Below are 21,758 nucleotides of genomic sequence, written 5' to 3' on the forward strand. Positions count from 1 at the left end.
CACATCACAAATCTCATCACATCTATTCACCTCACATCTCGTCACCTCCTTCACATCACATCTATGCATCCCTTCATTCACATCTATCTGATTCTCATCACACATCTCTTCACATATATTTACCTCACATCTCTTCACATCTATTTACCTCACATCTCATCACCTCTATTCACATCACATCTATTCATCCCTTCATTCACATCTCATCACATCTATTCATCCCTTCATTCACATCTATTTACCTCACATCTCTTTTTCTTCTTGAATTATCTTTCTCAAAAAGGGAGTGATATTTCAATTACTAATTTACTGAATTTCATTTATTGAATATTCACTTAACTGATTTCTAAATTAATCACGAATTCTGATGAGCCATAAATTAATCATTTATCTGAATATTTTGACTTCGATAGATTTCTTGAATTTTCTCTTTACAAACCGAGTGAATAGGAAACAATAGAATTTTCCCTCTTAGAGTATTTACTTATTCATTAATCAAATATTCATGGAAATTAAACATATAATTAAAGAGAATCTAATTTTGATATACAAATTCTTTATGCATCTATTTATGTATAAAATTAATTTAATAAAAATAACAATTTTAAAATAAAAAGATTTCCAATATGCATCTTTCTATGCATAAAAATTGAATCTAATGAAAATAACACTTTTATAATAAAAATATTTCTATTATGCATCTTTCCATGCATAGAAATTGAATCTGGTGAAAATGATACTTTTATAATAAAAATATTTCTATTATGCATCTTTCCATGCATAGAAATTGAATCTGATGAAAATAACACTTTTACAATAAAAATATTTCTATTATGCATCTTTCCATGATAGAAATTGAATCTAATGAAAATAACACTTTTATATTAATACAATAGCCAATATGCATCTTTCTCTATGCATAGAAATTGAATCTAATCAAAAGAACACTTTTATAATAAAAAAATATCCAATATGCATCTTTCTATGCATAGAAATTGAATCTAATGAAAATAACACTTTTGTAATTTAAAAAAATCCAATATGCATCTTTCTATGCATAGAAATTGAATCTAATGAAAATAACACTTTTATAGTAGTAAAAAAATATCCAATATGCATCTTTTTATTCATAGAATTTGAATCTAATGAAAATAACACTTTTATAATAAAAGAAAATCCTTTTATACATCTATTTATGCATAAAATAGGAATAACACTTTTAAAATAAAAGAATTTCTTTTAGAATGCACAAACGGTGGGGATTCTTTTTGAATAACATAAAGATAAAACTTATTTCCACAAAATTTAGGAAAATTTTACCATAACCTCCTTTGTATGGCTGACCATTTCTCAATTTTTACATTCTAAATTTACTTTAAAATTTATCCCAAGATGAAATAAAGCACTCTAATCTAATCAAATTTTCACTTCTAAAGAGTAATCAATAGGAAAATTTTAACTCAATTTATTTGTTACTCATTTTAGGATAAAGAAAGGCTGAAATTCTTAATGAAGAGAAGGGGGAAGCCTTTTCATCAAGGCTTATAATCCATAATCACATTAAAAAGCAAAGAATTCAGAAAACCATAGATTAGAATAAAAAAAAGTAGAATTAATAACTTACATGGAGTTTTGTGAGCTTTTCTTTGGCTTGAGGGATTGAGGGTTCTTCTCTTGTTTGGATCAAGAGTGGCCACCAATTCTTTGTAGAGGAATTATTCAAAAACAAGTGAATTCAATGTTTTTGGCTATGGGGACGAGTAGAGTAACAGTGCATAAACACTATTAAGCTTTTACAAAGGGGGAGGTTTCTATTTATAGGAAAAAGTGAGCCTCAAACCAAGCAAACTGATTCTAGAATTTTCCAGATCAGTTTGGTCATTTTTTGACTGTTTTTGGGTCAGTTCAGCTTACTTTTTGGAACTAGACTTGAATTAGGAGAGAGGAGAGATGAAATATCTCATTTTATTGATTTAAAATGGAAAGCAATGATGAGAAAAAAGGTGCCTCCTTCATGAGGGGGAATCCCCATTTTGAGGTGTCAAAAATCAGTTTTTTAAACTATTTTCCTTAGTCCTTAGTCCACTCTTCATCTTATGTGAGTATTTACTCATTTTGGGGGTTTTTTCTTTATTTCTTTAATTTATCTCCTCCCTACATTTGGATTAATCTGATTGGTCCCTCAGAACCTTAATCCAAAATTTTCAAAAAATCTGGACCCTTAGGCTAAGTCCTTTTGAGCAGATTATAATTTATTTCTAATGCACCTTAGGAAATTATTTTTCAACTTCTGTTTTGGGGGAATTTAGTTTAATAAGAAAGGATATTTTTCCATCCAAAGATATCTAAAAATTGAGTTACCTCTCTCTAGAACATGTTCTCTCTCTAGGCCAAAACAGGTAGAAACAAGATCTTTTATTATTCTGAAAAGGGGATTGATTTTACAGGGGAAGAAACTGGACATCTTGAGGGGCTGGGAGGAATCTTACATTCTCTCCCACTTGAAAAACGCGAGATGTCCTCATCTCGTAGGTGGAGTATGATCTCTTTCATGTTCTTCTTCCTCTTCAATTACTTCCAGCATTACTGCCTTGGAAGTGGATGGCTGATTTGGAAATATCTCTCTTTGCTTTCCCCTATTTTGAGGCGGAGGTCTTGCATTACTTTGGATTGAGACTGCAGGTTGTTTAGAGGGTCTACCTCTGGGATTTTTTTGATTTTGGAAACCTGATTACTCTGGAAGGAAGGAGCTGGAGTCTGGAATCTTGATCCCTGATTTCCCTACCCCGAAACCTTGATCCAAAAGGTGTTGGGCAATCCATACTGTGATGTCCAAATCCTTGACAGTTATAGCATTTCACTCCCTTGTTCAAGGGTGGAACTTCTGAAGTTGAATTCCAGAGGATTAATTTTCGGGAAAAAGACATTTCTTCTATTTTGGAACTTCCCATATCCTGGGCTTGACCTTGATATCTTTTAGGCGGCGGAATGTTGGAATCACCTTCTAGAATTAAAAACCTTTTTAAAGGTGATGGTATTGGCTTCGGCGGGACTTTGACATCAAAGGCCTTGGTGAAATCCTTTACCATCCGCACTACTTCAGCCATGGAAACTGGCTTGGCATTCTTCACTAGGATATTCAAAGGTTCGTTTAGTCCCCAAATGAACCTGGCCATCAGCTGTTCTTCATCCAGCGGTGGCGAGCATTTGAAGAGGAGAGCAAACACTTGGTGATATAATTTAATAGTTTTGCTCCCTTGGGTTAACTCTAAGAATTCGTTCATCTTTGTTTCCAAAAAGCCGGGAGGACATAACCTCGTCCTTAGGTAATTTTTGAGATCATTCCATGTCTGGGTATTTTGATCCAGACGGTTTGTCTTTCAGTGGTTTCTCCATGCCACTCTGGCTGTTTCTACTATCTTCAGTCTTGCAAGAGCCTTTTTGCTCTTCTCATTGTACCCGATGACATTGAACCGATGACATTGAAGTACTCTTCCATTGCTTCGATCCACTTTTCCACAGCCTCACCCAAGTTTTTCCCTTCACCCTTGAAAGATCCAGCCTGTGATCTATGAAGAGTTTTATGAACATGCCACTAGCAGCGGAAGTAGCACTTCTTGCGCGGGCGGCCAGGGTCCCTCACTCGGGGCCTCACCCACGGTGGCCCCATGATGGATGGGAGACTTTACACAGTTGGAGATCCTGATTGCTGTCAGAGCTTGCACTGAGGATGGTAGATGCCTCTACTATGAGATACAGGATGAGGGCAGACTTCAGAGAGTGGAGGCGGAGTCGCCTTTGGTTGCTGAGTGCATCTTTTAGAGGATACGGGTAGTGGCTACCGCTTCTCGAAAGTGGCATATTGAGCCAGACCCTGTAGATGTGGACTCTGATTGGTGCATATGGGCATATGCTGTGTGCCCCTTGGCCCGGCTCGACGAGTGGGACCCTGGCGAGTACGAGTGGCATGATCCTTATGCATCCCCCGAGGCCACAGAGATCACCTTTTTCCAGTACATTGTTCGGTTGGGGAGGTATATTTTGTGTGCAAGGAGGATGGTCTCTCCAGCTGCTGCATCGGAGCATTGGCAGCTATACAGGGACTCTCACAGGAGTTCCTGGAGGATTTTTGGACCAGCTAGCAGACAGGCACGCAGGATATCGGCTTTCCAGCTAGTTGCCCACAGGGGCTCTGTAGTTGGCACCTGGCTTGTCTCTACAGTGGCCTTCCGCCGGCCGACGTCCGATGCGGCCACCCATTGCCCAAGCGCAGTAGATTTTGCTGAGGATTTTGCACGTTTTGGCCCCCCTCTCTCTCTAGAGGGAATGTATATGTGGGGAGCCGCTACTTGGTAGACTTCCTCAGGGCTAGCTATGGGATACGAGACGAAGCAGGCCAGCCACGCCATTAGATTCATTGGGGGCTAGCCTCGCCTTGTTCCTTCACCGGGTTTCTCGATACAGCCGGTTGGACACAGGAGAGGGATTTACGATGGGAGCTCCTCAGCAGCCTCACCATATGGTTCACCTGGAAAGCCCATTGTTTCAGGGCTTTTGAGGGGAGACTGGAGCCACCAATAGAGACTGTTCAGGCTATCTGGCAGGAGTTGATTCACACCTTGCGAGGACAGTATGACTGCATCCGCCGGATTGAGTGATCTTGCGACGCCAGGATTTCCACACCACTTGGCGCAGCGGCCCTTTCTATACTCTACACGTGGGTACCCCCAGCTAGCACTACAGGCTACCTGTTTGGATTTTCCCCCCTCCTATTGTATGATATAACCTCTCAGTTTATTTGTACTTTTATGCACCTAGGGAGAGTCTCCTTAGCTGCCTTGATTGGTCTCTGCTCTGCCTTCTTATGAGCAAGAGAGGGTTTGTAGTCCACTGGGCTTTTCACAATGGCTATGAATAAATTGACAAAAAGCTAACACAAGATGCATTTCAACAAATCTAAGAAGACAATCAAGAGACTCAAACTCAAGAGACAATAAAAGAATCAAGTTCAAATATCCTAATGTAGTGATCATATTGAGTAGAACTAGTGAACATTTACAAGGAGGAATTGTAAGAAATAATATAGAGTTTTAAGATTGCGATCATTGATGATGGGGCTTCAACTCTTTATGCAGCAATAATTATTAGCATGTGAGATCATTGATGATGGGTGTAAATCAAAAATTACCTTAGCTTTTGTTGTAGCTTGAGAAGATGGTAATGGACATAAAGGAAATGTACATAGAAGCACAATTTTAACCTAGCTTCAGAAAACAACAAAGGGGAAAATCTCTCATCTACACAAATAGGCAAGCTTACATGCATCAATATAATGACACAGTAATGCATAATTTTTGTACTAGGTACTAGAGCAACACACAATCAATCATGCCATTATCCATTAGATGCTTTGAGTTATATCCAAGCTTCCAATGCCATAGTTCATTTCATCTCATTGATAAGCAAAGGAGAGACTTCTAACACCATGTTTCATTTTCCTTTTAAACATAATGCTTCCAATAGATTCAAACATTGAAATTCTAAGACCCCATTATGTAATTTAAACAATCAATTTGTTTGCCTGCTTTGAAACGTTAATGAGAAGAGGACAATTCAATAAGCAAGCATATGTAAAAAAATATGAGCCCCCCCTCCCCCCTCCCCCCCAACTCATTTCTTATACAAGGCATATACATAAAAATTTGAGAGGCTCAGAAGACAAGTCTTACTCTGCTGGTAATAACCATAGTTGACATACAAAAGACTTCTACCAAGTGTTGGAAATGTGCATAGGGAGTCTATGACTTTATACCATGAGTGGTGGTGAGTGGTGGTGGTGCAGGTATCAAGTTGGCTAGCATGTAGGTATCAAAGGATCCACGGGGAAAATGGGAAAAAAAGGGGTGGTAGGGGGGCATATATGGGCATCGGCGCCCAAATCCCCTCCCCCTGTGCCCAAAGTATTGTGATCCTCTCAGTGCCAAAAGGCTTTGTGCGGCTTCCCCAGCTTTGACTCAGTCCCCCCCAATCCAATAACGACCGTCTCTTGTGCCACCTCTTCATCTCTCCATCCTTGCCACCTCTTCATCTCTCCATCCTATGTTACCTTACAATCGCCACCATCACCATCACCTAGAGACTACTTCTCAGTGATGAAAGCTCATGACAGTAAAATCATAAGCACCATAATCTTTCCTGTGAGCAGTCTTTTAAGCAATCTTTCCTTAAATGCTGGAACCAAAGCTAACAACTGATCTAATGACAATTGCAAGGGAGAATTTATGAGTACCTCAAACCAATCTTTGTCCCTTTCATCCTTCATCTGCACATGGCTTTCTGACTGATGCAGAACTAACTCTTCTTCATCCTCCAACTCCGATTCTTCTTGCTTGTCCTGATGCTTCAAAATTCTTCTTTGTACCTGGTCCCTGATGCCTTTTTGTTCCTTCCAATCAATTGGTCCTTTCTGTTTAGACCTGGTAACAGCCAATACCTCAATATCCTCAATATCCTCAGTATGCTCTTTGCTTTGCTGCTCCTGTATGTTTGGACCTTGCGTTACCTGTACCTGTTCATCTTCTAATTGAATCATGATTACATTTGCTTGAGCTGCTGGTTGATTCTGTTGTTGCTGCTGCCCCTGCTGGTTATTCTGATTGTACCTAATCACTGGGACACCTCTTTCTTCTCTATGTTTCACCCATAAGGCACATCCTGGCCCTATCCAATGATCTGGTGCTGAACAATAAACACAAGGCATGACTCTTGCCTGTCTTCCTTCATTGTTTTCCTGTTCCCTCCATGGTGGTCTATCAGATCTTGCTCTCTGAAATACTCCTCTGCCCCTAGTTGGAGCAGCCTGGTTTGCTGCAACCTCACCCCTGCCTCTACCTGCATAAGGTGTAGTCTGACCCCTGTTCTTGGGATTATACCAACATAAAGCTGTCGTATGCCCATCCTTGTCACAAATTTCACAGAACTTCTTTTCTTTTGGTGCTGCAACAGAATAACCTATCTTTCTTAATTTACTTACCAAATCCTCCTCTTTGGATTGCTTTGCTTTGGTCTTGTGCTTTTTCTTTGTCTTCACCTCTTCTTCCTCACTGTCGGATCCTGCTTCTGAATCCTCCTCCTCAGAATCTGATGCTGACTCTGGCTGGTCATCTGAATCCGAATCATTCTTTCTGGTGTGTTTGCCCTTGCCGCTTCCAAGTCTTTTCTCTACTCTAGCTGCTGCAATTACCAAATCATTAATTCCACCTGCAATATCAATGCTAGCCACTGCATTTTTCAGCCCACTTCTCAATCCTTTCAAAAAATAACCTGCCAGCATCTCATTGGTGGGTCTCTCATTTCCCTGTAACCTTTCAACCAGAATTCTGAATTTCTGAGCATAGTCCTCTACAAGCATCTTCTTCTGTCTGATGTCTCGGAGTTTTCTTAAAATGTCTGTTGGAGTCTTTTCCCTCCTGAATCTCTGTAAAAAGGCTGTTCTAAGATCATCATATGTTGGGAAGTGTGGTATCCCATATTGGCTAAACCAACTCATGGCCTTCCCTTCTAGAGTTGCTGCAAATTGCTGCAATTTAACTGCATCATTGTACAACACAGTATACCCATTTGCTTCCCATTTTGTCTCAAACTGAGCTACATGACAATCAGCATCCTCCTTAGATCCTCCGCTGAATTTAGCTGCTTTCACCCTAGGGTTGGGTAGTTGTTGAGCCATCGGATTTGGCTGAGGTGGTTTCCTAGGTCTTTGCCTGGTAGCCCCCCTTAATGGGTTGAACTGAAGACTCCTTCTAACTCCTGCAGACCTTCCTGTCAGGATTAGGGCGCCTAGAAGTCCCCCCACTAGCCTCCTCTCTGGTGCAACTGAACTTTCCCCCCCTTGGCCTACAACAATTTCTTCAGGGATTTGGTGTTCCTGATCATCTTCACCCTCGTCAGCATAATGAAACGGGTCAGGGTTACCAATTCGGGCCTGAGCCCTGGTATAGTAAACCCTTCCTACTCTTCTGTCCCCCTCTGACATTCATTTCCCTTCTCGTAACAGAACGGGACCAGCGGGATCGCCAATGAGTTTGGGGTTCTCAAACACAACACAACTAACTACTTCTGACACAGCAAAGACACTCCCATTAGGTAACACTAACTTCAATTCCCACATCAGGCTAAACACAAACAGAGCATAGAAAACACGGATTGAACAGAGATTTGCTAAACAAGATAGAGAATAACAGAACTGAACTGAAATACCATGTTTGATTGATCAAGATGAATCATACATTGCTTTCTCCTTCTTCTCTTCTCTTAAAAGACGACTACAAAGCCCCTATAAATAGGCGACTTCAGACAGTTTTAGACGGTTGTAACTAGAATGTCACAAGACACTAACAGATGATATCCGACTAACCAGATCATAACAAACTCCGACTGATCAACAATCCGACTGAGTAGAATTCCGACTGAGCAAAGATACATATATCCGACTAAGCAACTATTAGGTAACTATTAGGTATTCTATCTGTAGTTCAACAATCTAGGTAAGGGTTTTTTCAATGTGTTGTTTATCAAAGGGTAGTCTGTGTTTGAGTTGTTTCCCAAGAGACCCTTGATTTTTGGTCAAAGGTGGATACATGTCTTTTCGTTTGATCCTCTGTTTGATGTCAATAAAAGCCTACAGAATGCATGCCCGATTTGGTTTGAAGTAATTAGATTGCCTCCCTGGCTTAGACCCGCGCTGCGCGGCATAGCCCAGTCCCTTGGTCCGGTGTTGTTTGTTCCTGGTGATGAGGTAAGAGAAAAGCAGGGTAACATTTTGTGCATCACATGGAACCCCTCTAATGAGACTCCCAAATCTGTGGAGGTAGACTTAGGCTAACTAGGTAAATTGGAGTTAGGCCTCAAGTTTGGTGCATTTCTTGGTGTTTGTTTTAGTTCTTTGGGCATATTGCCAAAGATTTCCCTGTTGTAGAATCCACAAGGGAGGAACCTAAAGTGGTGAGTCGAGGGGGAAGTGTCAAGGAGAGTGTTCCACTCTAGAGACTCAGAAAGTAGATTCTAAAGGGAAGGAAGTAGTGTTAGAAACTGGGAAGAATAATAAATAAGGGGGCTGGGATAAAGTTAAAACCAATGCCAATGTTAGGCAGAGTAAGGCTAAGGCTAGGAAGGCCCAAAGCAGTTGAGGTTATGAGAGGAGGAACGAGAGGGGTGAGAATCGGATTCTATCATCTTTTCTAACCCCTATAGCCCACTGCTTGTGAGAGAGATAACTCTTTACTGGTAGAGTAGTTTTCTGAGAGGGCACTAAGTGAAACAAGAAAGGAGATTGATCTTGTTCAGAGTAGTTAGAAGGATGGTGAGGAAATGGAAATGGTCCCGGAAACTATATTAATATGATGAGCAGTAATGAGTTCAAAGGGTGCACATGGAATGTGAAAAAGTGATTAAAGACAAGAAGAAAAATGCTATATTTAGGGATTTAGTGAAGTCTTGGGATTTGTCTATTTTGGTTGTGCAAGAACACAACCTTTTTGGGAGAGTATCTAGGATGAGATGTGGTACATCTTGCACCTTTCTAACACTTTACACAAACATGCGAGGTGCTCCTTCCAAGAAGAGTTGACACAAAGGGCATCTATAAATACCTCAAGGAATTTTTGAAGATATTCCTTGTAAGTCATGCACATGAGACGTTGGAAGGTACTGGGGGCATTGGTCACCCCAAAGGGCATAACGCGGTATGCATATGTGCCCCATTTGATGGCAAAGGTTGTTTTGTGCTGATCCTTGGGATCGATCAGCACACCTGATTGTATCCAAAGAATCCATCAAGGAAGCTGTAGGCTTCCTTTTCCTCCTACTCATTCTAGCATGTGTTTTATGAAAGGTAAGGGATAATGATCCTTGATGGTGGTGGCATTGATCTTTTTAAGGTCTACACACACTGTGACTTTTTCGTTCTTCTTGGGAACTATCACAATGGGTGATACCCATTCCGTATGCTCGATCTTGTAGATGATTCCAGCATCAATGAATCTGGCGATCTCTTTGCGGACCATCTTGGAGTATCTTGGGTTCATCGGATAAGCCCGTTGTTTGACCAGACCGGCTCCATCAACCATTGGAATGGTGTGCTGGACTACTTCAGGAGGTACACCTTTCATGTCCGTGTACTTCCAGGTGAAGCAATGCTGGAATTCTATTTGGTCCCTGGTCCAAATAGAATTCCTGGTCCAGCTAAATTTATATCCTTGACCTTGGCTGGACCATTAGAAGAGGTCCCTGGTTCCCCAATATCAGACCTTTGAGCCGAATCATATTAGTCTCCTGCTCGTCTGTCGTATAGCAAACCTTGTACTGGTGCACTTAGGCAAAATGTCTAGGGTAGCAAGGATATGTAACTAGTTCTCAGAGTCTTCCGGCTCTAGAAGAGGTGCACACTCTTCACTATCCTTCTCATCTTCCAGTGTCTTGTGCATGTGGCTAACTATATTGTTAAAATCATGGATTGTGTTGTTTTGATAAAGTCCTCTGCGAATGGTTTGCAGCTCATGGGGGGTGTACCTTCGACGTGCCTAGATTGATCTTGAATGTTTGATCTGTTCTCCAAATGTATATGTGGTCGGTATCCCAATTATGAATCATTTTTTATTCTCTCATGAATGGTCTGCCAAGGATGCAGTTGTAAGAAACTGGCTGACGTCCAAAGTTCATCACCACAAAGGTGTGGCGGTAAGTAGTTATAAGGATCTTAATTTTGCGATCCCTCAGTAGACTGATGGATCTAGCTGTGGCTCCATCAACAAGTTTGACCAACAATGTGGTGTCATCCAAGGCAGGTGCTCCCCATTTTTCCCAGCATTGTTTTGTAACAATGCTCACTCCTACTCCTCCATCCAAGATTGCTATAACTTGGAGGCCATCAAAGGTTATCGGTAAAGCTGCATTGAGTTCATCTCCTTCAAAGTATTGTCCAAGCTGCATTGAGTTCATCTCCTTCAAAGTATTATCCAAGTTTATTCACTCAAACCCCGTAGGGGTACAATTTACCTTATGGGGTATAAGAGATTATTTTTCTTTGAATTCATTAGAGATGTTAGGCTCCATAGATTCGTGCATGCCTACCCTGAGGTGTCCTTCCATCCAATCCTTCAAATCATTCCATAAACTTGGGCTACCTTGGAGGAAGGTGCTGATAGGGATTTGGATCTAAGAAGAGAGGAAAGAATAGAGACTTGCAATGTCTCTTGGAGCAGGGGCTGTTCTACGGCGAGGACGGTTGGTTTGGCTTAGTCTCAAGCTCTTTTGAGTGGGATGGGAACAGGGATTTCTGTGCTTGTTCTCCGAAGATGGTCATCCCCTAGGTTTCTAAGATATTCGGCCACCCTGTCTCCCTGCTAGGGGGTAGTTGCTGTAGTGGAAGCTGCTGCTTCTTCTAGCCTTTGTGGGGGTGGCTGGTCTGGGAGCTTGTACTTGAGCTTCTTCTGCAGGTCTCAGATTTGAGACCGATGGGCATGGCTCAAGACTGTAGGAGGCTGTAAGATTCCTCTCTCTAGCTTTTGAGATATAAAGATGTAAGAACCTCCCCTTCAGTCTCTTGTAAACATTTCCCCCTTCAGAATGGAAAAAGATCTATTTTTTCCTTGTTTTTGGTCTAGAGAGAGATAATAAAGTTTTGAAATATTTTTAGATAAGTATTTTCTTCCAGTCAATAGGAAATGATCTGCTAAAACAGAAGTTTAAAAAGATTTTTCCAATGTGCATTATAGAAATTAATTGAAATGTGCACTCGACACCTTAGCCTAAGGGTACCTATTTTTTGAAAATTATGGATTAAGGTCCAAAGAGTATTCTAATGGGCCTATAGGATTAATCCAAGTGTTTGAATATGAAAAATGCAAGAATAAAAGAAAATCCCCCAAAAAGGTGTAAATTCTCACATAAGATGAAGAGTTGATTAAGTATTGGGATTTATTAGTTAAAAAATGGATTTTTGAAACCTCAGGAGGGCGAGTGGAGCTCATGAAGGAGGCGCATAGAATCTCCATCATTACCCCAATTTTTTAATCAAAAAAATGAGATACTTCATCTCACCTCTTTCAAACTAGATCAGAAAAGTGGGCCTAGCTGGTCCAAAACTTGTCCAAATTGGATCAAACTGAAGCTGGAAGCCTCTAGATCCCAGTTGGACTTGGTTGGTGGCCTTCCTCACCTATAAATAGACTCCCATTCCTTTGTATTTTCATCTTAGAGTAATTATATTCTAGTGTAATTTTTAATTTAGTGTATTTTCCTCTTCCCTCTTCATTGGTCCTCCATTGTGAAGCTTTGGTGCTTCACTAAACCTCTTCTTCTCTTGAAGATTACCCTTTTGTCTTGGTGGCCAAGCCTCTTCCTTGAGGGCTACACAACTTTTGCAAGGTAAAGAATCAAGCAAACCAAGGGCAAGCCTAAACAATGAAGTTTATTCTCTCTTTTTTATATTAATCTTTCTTCCTAAACTCCCTCATGTAAACTAATCTTTCTATTAAAAGTGAAATTTTAACTATTCTCAATTCATAGAAAATGTGGAAAAGCTATGGCAAATTTTTATCATTAGAAAATGAAGGTTTATGTATAATAAATTTTATTCTAAAAGTGTAATTTTAAGCATTCTCAATTCATAGAAAATGTGGGGAAGCTATGGCAAAATTTTATAATTAGAAAACGAAGGATTTGCATAAACTAATTTTTATATTAAAAGAGGAACTTTGAGCATTCTCATTTCATAGTAAATGCGAGGAAACTATCGCAGAATTTGTATCATTAGTAAATGAATTTTTGCATAATAAATTTTATGCTAAAAGTGGAGTTTTGAGCATTATTCATTTACCATAAAAAATAAACAAGGTTATGCACAAAATTTTCTAGATTCATTCAATTTATGAGAATTATGAAAATGATTATGAATATAATTCATTTAGATAAAAATGGATTAGTAGGTGTGCATAAATATTTTATGCTAAAAGAGGGATTTCCATGATATTTTATTTTGGGAAAATAGAGAAAAGAATGTGAAAATATTCATAGGGGTGCATCGAGAAAACATGGATAAATTTTTAATCAGAAAGAGGAATTATGGGTATAATTGATTTTGTAAATCCCATGAGGTCATATGCATAAATCATTTATTCAAAAAGAGGAATATTAAGCATATTTTATTTTGGGAAAATTGAGATAAGAATGTGAAAATGTTCATTGGAATGCATTGAGAAATCATGGATAAAATTTCAGTCAGAATCAATTCCCCCCCCCCCATATGCGGCGACTTAAACTTAGGCTAAGAGGTCGTTCCTACCCATAAGCCCAACAAGCTTTTCCTACCCCAAACGGACTCCGTTTTCGAATCCGTTTGAACCAGTAGAATTCTCTCTTTTCTCTCCACGCTCCCAACCTCTTATATTCACCTCGTTTTCTCTCTATCCTCTTAAAACTCTAGTGCTCCTATGGCGCCGAAACGTCGCCGAATTGAAGAACCACGCGCTGCCCAAGGAGGGAATGAAGCGAATCGCGTCCCTGCGACTTCGCCCCTCTTGAAGCGAATAGGCACGAAAATGATAACCAGGTTGGTCATTTAACAAGTTTAAGTAAAATTCTCTCTTATGAAGCTTAATGCAAAGATTTGAAATAATAGGAAAGGGACTAAGGTTAAACCCCTAGTATAGATGGCCTAAAGTACCTTATGGTTACTCTTAAGTAAAGTTATAAGAAAATAATCTTGCTTTTGAATCATTGTCTTTTCGAAACGATGGTTTTTGTTAATGTGTGAATTCATTGAATAAAGGCTATGTCTCTTTTTATTGGATACACTACTGGTTTATTGCTAACATGCAGGTACGGCTTCTCCCCCCCCTTAGCTAACTCCGTGCTTGCCTGTGTAGCCGGCGGAGGATATAGCGAGGCCGGGAGTCGGCCCAGGGTAATCCCCTCCTATGCCACTGGGAATTGGATTTCACCACCAGGGTGATGTATATATGCTGCCTAGTTCTGTGGGTCCAGGCTAGTGCGGTGACTTAACCCCCACCTCATGAGGAGACGTCCCCTCCGAAGGGAGAGAGGGTTTGGTACAAGCGGCAGTACCTGAGGGGGTGACAGGACGGCTTGGCCCTCATCGGCTGGCTGACGACGAGGGGAGAGGGTCCGTGAGGTTTACCCAGCTGGTTGAGGCTTGGAAGATCGAATTCTAGATCATCGATGTGGATGTGGTTGTGGTTGTGGTTGTGGTTGTGATTGGATTGTGGTTGTGGTTATGGTTATGGTTTGGACATGAAGTTTGGATTGGAATATCGGCCCGGTTTCAGGGTCTTTGTAAATATTTTTCACTGTAAGTATGTTCGTTGATTTCAATGTTGTGCTAAGGAAGATTTTCTTTAAGGAATCAAGTGTAATTAATTTAACAAAGGAATTTGTTTTTAAGTCTTTTCACAGTGTGGTAGGACTTAATTAGAAAACAATTGAACGGGTGAGTGTGTGGAAAGTGGGAGAATGGATGCCCTGACGGTACCATTCTAAGGATGGGTGGACCTAATCAGTCGGGTAACTTTCTACTAGTCGTAACTTACGATACTTAGGGAATAGTAGAGTCACGAACAGGACTTGTTTTAGGGGACCGAGCCAGCGACCGTGCCTCATGAAATACGGGGGAAAAAGGCGTTGGCTTCCTTGAACCAAGTGTGGGTCTTGTTCCATCTCCACGCACATTTCGTGCTGGGGATTAGAATTTCCTTTAGGATGACTACGCTTCCCCTGCGAGATAGAGTTAGGTTCGTCCGTTTGCCCGTAACCTCGTATTTCTACAAGATCGAGGTGTCGTCAATCGGAAAATAACACGAGACTTGATCGCCTATCAAAAGGATTCCCCCGCCCTATGGGTCGGGGGTCTTACACGTGGTATCAGAGCAGGTTTAGACTTGGGAGATTTTATATTTGTATTCTCTTGTTGCTCTAGGAATTCTTGTTAAACTAATCTAGTTACGGCTGGACGCAGGAGGACGAGATGGATCCCTATTCTCGCTTCCTGGTATTCCAATGCATGTTCATGACTGCTTGTCGCTCTTCCGAATTTGAGTTCCGTGACACTATGATGCACATTGTAGACATGCTAACCCTTCCTCTTTACACTCGCATCGAAAGGGGATGGAATAGAGCTGAGTATTGGCATCGTCGATCTACCTATTTCATCATTCGAGCTGAGCACGTCGGCAATCTCACCAACGACTTGAGGTCGATCCGATATGCCGAGATGTTGCGGATGGTTCGCCTGTTCTGGTTTATTGGCACTCCTCGTAACACCTATGTCACTATCGATGGGAATCGCATGTTGCAGAATCGATGGGTTTATGATAGGGTGACTCAAGTTGTATCCCCTGATAGAGTAGCCGTTACCCGTCTTTCTAGACGAGGTTTACCTCCCCTACCAGAGACATCAAATTCTTGAAACCATGGGAGAACCCCCCTGCTTTTTCAATGCTACCACCGCAGATCTTTATTAGGTTCCCTAGAGGACTACCATGTAAATAAATAAGATTGGATTTAGTCCAATCCTTATAAATGGCTTGGTTTACTTGTAAATATTAAAGCTTGGAATAAAAGGTTTTGATTTTCACACTCATTGTTTTATGTGTATTAAACCGCCTAAGTGACATGATTCTAAATTTAGCTTCATATTGATAACCAGGATCGTCAACTTCTTGCTCCCAATGCATTATATACAGATACACAGGAGAAGAAGCTTCTCCTCAAACAAATGCAACCTCCCTCATTTAATGGGGCAGGTTCAAAGATTGAAAGGGATGCAGAAGTTTGGATAGAAGCCATGGACGATTACTTTTCGGCTGCTGGTACAGGAATTGGGAATCAATCCATGCTTGCCAGATTCCGTCTTACCGGGGACGCCAAACTTTGGTGGAAGCAATGGTGCCGAGATAAGGGCGTCACTGAAGATACCCAAACCTGGAGTGACATTAAGCAAGTTGTGAAGGGCCGTTATCTTCCCCCATCTCATGAATCTATTAAGATGAACGAGTTCTTCAGCCTCAAGGAGCTTAGTTTGACCTTGGAGGAATACTACTCAAAATTTGTCACACTTGGCAAATATGCCCCACCTATGTCGATCACTCAACAAGTGGCCCGATTTTGCCAAGGGCTGAATGAACCTTTGGATTCTCGCCTTGAAGCAATGAGGCCAACTACCTTACAAGATGCTCTTACCCGAGCCAAACCTCTGGCTAAAGAAGTAAAGAGTGGTCAAGCAAAGAAGAGAGTCTATCCTGAGTCTAACCCAAGGGGGCGCCTTCAGAGGAATTACCAATCGAATTTCTGCCACAACACTATTGGTCAGTACCCCCAATAATTTTATCCCCCGCAGTTATGCTAATTCCACTTCAGAATCCTATGGGGACCAAAGGTGCTTTTATTGCAATGAAGTTGGCCACTTCCGGAATGAATGCCCCAAACTTGCAAAACCCTCTCTCAATCCTAGTGTCATTGCTGCTCCACAAGGTGGCCGGGTAGTTCAAGGTCGTGGGATTCCTAATAACCGCCAGGCTGGACGAGGTGGTGGTGGATGTGGTAGAGGTCGTGGAGTGACTGCCCGTGTCTGCTCTATGATTGGTGAACCGACTTTAGAGATGGAAGAAGAAGAGCAAGCCACCATTCATGCAGCTATAGAACATCAAGGACCTAATCAGCAGTTTTCTGTTATCCAAGCTCCGGCTACTTATCAAGGTAGATCTTTCCAGCTCTTGATTGATTGTGGTAGTACGCATTCATTTCTTTCTCCAAAATGCTTGCATAAGTTACAGTTAGATCAAAAACTAGCCCAAGCAATGATTGTTGAGTTAGCTAGTGGAAAAGAAGAAGTATCCCGACATTGTGTGGGAGATCTGGAATTTGAATTGGGTGGTGAATCAACCCATGGGTATTTCAGAAGCTTACCATTAGGGATTTATGATGGAATCCTTGGTATGGACTGGTTAATTGCAAACAATGCTGACATTCACTGTGCTGAAGGAAGCATCACCTTTAAGAATAGTCAAGGACAGGTAGTATCAGCCCAGGGAAAAATAGGTAAACCCAAATTTCATTTGGTCAAAGCTAATCGCCTTCTTAAGGGAGTGCGCAAGGGCCAACAGATCTTCCTTGTCAAACTCAACAAGGTAGAAGAAAGCAGCTCAGATTTAGAACCCTCTTGGCTCCATGAGTTTTCAGATATCTTTCCAAAGGAACTTACAAAACTACCCCCATCTCGAGAAGTAGATCATGGGATTGAGTTACTCCCTGGTGTGCTGAATCGGTTTCAAGGAGACCTTACAAAATGTCTCTTCCTGAAGCCATAGAGCTCAAGGAACAACTTAGGCAGCTCATTGAGCAAGGATTCATTCGCCCTAGTAATTCCCCATGGGGAGCGCCTGTTCTTTTCCAAAGAAAGAAGGATGGCACGCTTCGTCTTTGTATTGACTACCGAGGCCTAAACAAGGTCACTGTCAAAAACAAATACCCCATTCCTTGCATCGACGAACTTCTTGACAGACTTTATGGATCCAAAGTTTTCTCCAAGATGGATTTAAGGTCTGGCTACTATCAAATTAGGATCAAGGAATCAGATATCTCCAAAATCGCTTTCAATACCCGCTATGGCCACTATGAATTTACAGTCATGCCATTCGGATTAACCAATGCTCCCGCCACCTTCAACCGCCTGATGCAGGATATCTTCCGACCCTACTTGGATGAATTTGTCCTTGTCTTCTTTGATGACATCTTGGTCTATTCTCAGTCAAAAGAGGAACATGAGGAGCATGTACGCAAAGTATTGCAAATACTACGCGAACATAAGCTCTATGCCAAGAAAAGCAAATGTACCTTCTTCACTTCCCAAATTGAATATCTAGGCTTCATTGTCTCCTCAAAGGGCATCTCAGTAGACCCTGCCAAAGTCAAGGATATATTGGAATGGCCACCCCCTAGGACAGTCAAAGAAATCCGTGGGTTTCTAGGCATCACATGATGGTATAGGATCTTCATCAAGGATTATGCCAAGATAGCCGCACCCTTAACTGATCTCCTCAAGAAGGAATGTAAGATAGTATGGTTACCAATCCACCAAATCAGTTTTAGCCAACTTAAGACTATCCTCACCTCAGCACCAGTTCTGAAGCTCCCTGACTTCACCAAAGAGTTTAAGGTTGTCACTGATGCTAGTGGCCTTGCACTTGGTGGTGTCTTAATTCAAGAAGGAAGGCCCGTGGCTTACACTTCTCGTAAGCTTAAATCCTATGAAGTCAATTATGCCACCCATGATTTGGAACTCCTTGCAGTTGTTCATTGTTTCAAGTTATGGAGACACTACCTCCTAGGCCGTAAGTTTCTACTTGTAACCGACCACCAGAGTTTAAAGTGGATCTTCACCCAGCCCAATCTCAACATGAGGCAAAGGAGGTGGATTGAGATTCTACAAGAGTTTGATTTTGATATCAAATTTCGTCCTGGAAAGGATAATGTTGTAGCAGATGCCCTCAGCCGCAAATCCTTCCTAAGTGCAATCTCTATGCCAAATAACCCCATCCTAGAGAAGGTAAAGCAGGTTTCACCTCATGACCCTGATTACCAAAAGCTAATAAGCCTAGTTCACAAGGAGACACCCACAGAAAAGGAAAATGTATTGATCAAGGGATACACCCTCGATGATGAATGCCTTTACTTCATGCATAGGTTATGTATTCCCAAAGATCTTACACTGAAGAAGATGATCTTGTATGAAGCTCATGATAGCCCCGTAGGCAGGACACCCAGGTTATGCAAAAACCTTGAATGCCTTAAGGAGAAGTTACTTTTGGCCTGGAATGAAGAGAGATATCCTTCAATACATCAAACAATGCCTTTCATGTCAAAGGATTAAAGCTGAAAGAATCAAAATGCCCGGGAAACTCCAACCTCTGGACATTCCTCAGATGAAGTGGGAATGTATGGATTTTGTCACAAGTCTTCCCACAACACAAGGAGGGTATGATTCTATTTTAGTAGTTGTGGATATGCTTACCAAAGTGACCCATATTATCCCAGTAAAGAAGACATTTAAATCTTTTGATATTGCCCGCCTTTTCATCAAGGAAATCTTTAGGCTTCATGGATTGCCAAAAAGAATAGTCAGTGACCGGGACTCTGACTTCACTTCAAAGTTCTGGACATCATTATTCCAGGCTATTGGAACACAACTTTGTTTCAGTACAGCTTACCACCCAGAAACAGATGGTCAAACTGAGAGAGTTAATCAGGTTATAGAAGACATCCTGAGAGCCTATTGTGGGCGTGAACCAAAGAAGTGGATTCAGTATCTCCCTCTAGTGGAATTCTCTTACAATACATCCTATCACCAAAGCATAGGGATGTCACCATTCAAAGCTCTTTATGGTCAGGAATGTTTGTCTCCCTTAAATTTCTCTAACCCCACACTAAAGGTTGAAGCCTCTAGGATGATGCTTGAAGAAATGGAAGAACAAACCAAAGCTATTCGTAAGGATATTAAAGCCGCCCAGGATCGACAGAAGCATTATGCTGATACCAAAAGATCTTAAAGAATTTTCCAGCAAGGAGACAAAGTTTTTCTTCGAGTGCGGCCAAAGAGAAGTTCTTTATCTCTTGGAAAATTTAGGAAGCTGAGTCCAAGGTATTGTGGGCCTTATGAAGTCATCAAATGTTTGGGAAAACATGCCTACAAACTTCGCCTCCCAACCCACCTCAAAATCCATGATGTATTCCATGTAAGCTTACTAAAGCCATATGTGCCTCATCCTAATCATGTTCTTGATGATGAACAAATTGTAATGCCAACTTAGGGAGTCCTTGAAATGAGACCTAATAGAATCATCGACTCTAGGGAAAGAGTGCTTCGCAATAGAATCCTTAGGGAACATTTTAGTGGAATGGAAAGATTACCCTGAGGAGGATGCCACTTGGGAGGAAGAGTCAACCCTCCAAAAGAATTACCCAGAGTTCGTGCCGAGATGAGGACATCTCGAGTTCTTTTAGTAGGGAAGGATGTAACATACCCATTGTAAATAACAATGTACTTGCTTCAGAGTTGAAAAATATAACTTAGTTTGTCATTTTTACGATCAAAAAACTTCTATTTTTGGAAAATGAGCCATTTTTGCTTAGAAATTTGTAATTCTGAATCCGAATTTGGGATCTACGCGTAATTTTACGCTTAAAATAGTTTTTTCTGAACAAAAAACGGGTACTCGGAATGGGTTTAATTAAGCTTTTAAGCCTTTAATCTGTGAACTTCCGACCTAAAATAGTAACTATCCAGGCGTCTAATCAACGAACGGAACACGCCTCCATGGTCATGGGGCAAGGCCGGACATTTCCGTCAAAAAAAAAAATTTTGACCCCTCGGAACGACGCGGCGGGCGGCCGGCGTGGGCCCCACCACGGGCGTCGCCCGTGAAAAAAACCGACAATCCGCCCAGGACACCCAAGCGTGTACACGACCTAGACGCACCCTCCAGCACACCCCTACACGTACCCCCTCCTCCCAGAACCCTCTATCTGTAAGATTCCTCCCCCAACTCCCTTTTTTGATGTCTAGTATCTTCCCCTGTAATCAATCCCTCTTCAGAAATATAAAGACCTTGTTTCTAACTGTTTTAGCTTAGAGAGAGAAAATTATTCTAGAGAGAGAATATTCAGATTATGAATATTTTTGGATAGAAAAATAACTCATCTTATTAAAATAAGTTCCCCTAAAACAGAAATTCAAAAAGAATTTTCCAATGTGCAATTGGAATTAATTGAAAATGGGTATAAAGGACCTTAGTTTAAGAGTCTAGATTTTCAGAAATTTTTAGATTATGGTCCAATTAAGGTTCCTATGGACCAATAGCATCAATCCATGTGTAGGGAGGAGATAAATCCAATTTGAAAAAGAAGATACCCAAAAATGAGTAAATGCTCACATAAGATGAAGAGTTGAAAATGTACAAGGTTTATTAGTAAAAAAACTATGACACATATGTAAGGAAGAGGAGTTCTTTAAAGGAGGTGCATATTTCACATAAGATGAAGAGTTGAAAATGTACAAGGTTTATTAGTAAAAAACTATGAGCAATATTAAAAATATGAGATATTTTGGGTATCCAAAAATGAGTAAATGCTCACATAAGATGAAGAGTTGAAAATGTACAAGGTTTATTAGTAAATAAATACATATGTAAGGAAGGGGAGTTCTTTAAAGGAGGTGCATATTTCACATAAGATGAAGAGTTGAAAATGTACAAGGTTTATTAGTAAAAAAACTATGACACATATGTAAGGAAGAGGAGTTCTTTAAAGGAGGTGCATATTTCACATAAGATGAAGAGTTGAAAATGTACAAGGTTTATTAGTAAAAAACTATGAGCAATAAAATTTTGACACATATGTAAGGAAAGGGAATTCTTTAAAGGAGGTGCATATTTCACATGCTTGAATGAGTTTTAAACTCAAAAATTAATGTGATATTTTTATCTCTCATATCTCTTGAACCAAACCAAATCAAAATGGAACCAAATCGAATAAAAAAGTAACCAAACTAGGTCCAAATCTAGTCCAAATTCAACCAAACTGACTTGGAAAATTCTAGAATCAGTTTGTTTGGTTAAGAGCTCAATTTTTCCTATAAATAGAAGCCTCCCCTTGTTGAAAAAGGATATAGTGTCTTATGCATTGTTACT

The sequence above is a fragment of the Cibotium barometz genome, chromosome 29 (genome assembly GCF_041138505.1).
Source record: "Cibotium barometz isolate CiBa-2024 chromosome 29, ASM4113850v1, whole genome shotgun sequence".
Taxonomy (NCBI): Eukaryota; Viridiplantae; Streptophyta; class Polypodiopsida; order Cyatheales; family Cibotiaceae; genus Cibotium; species Cibotium barometz.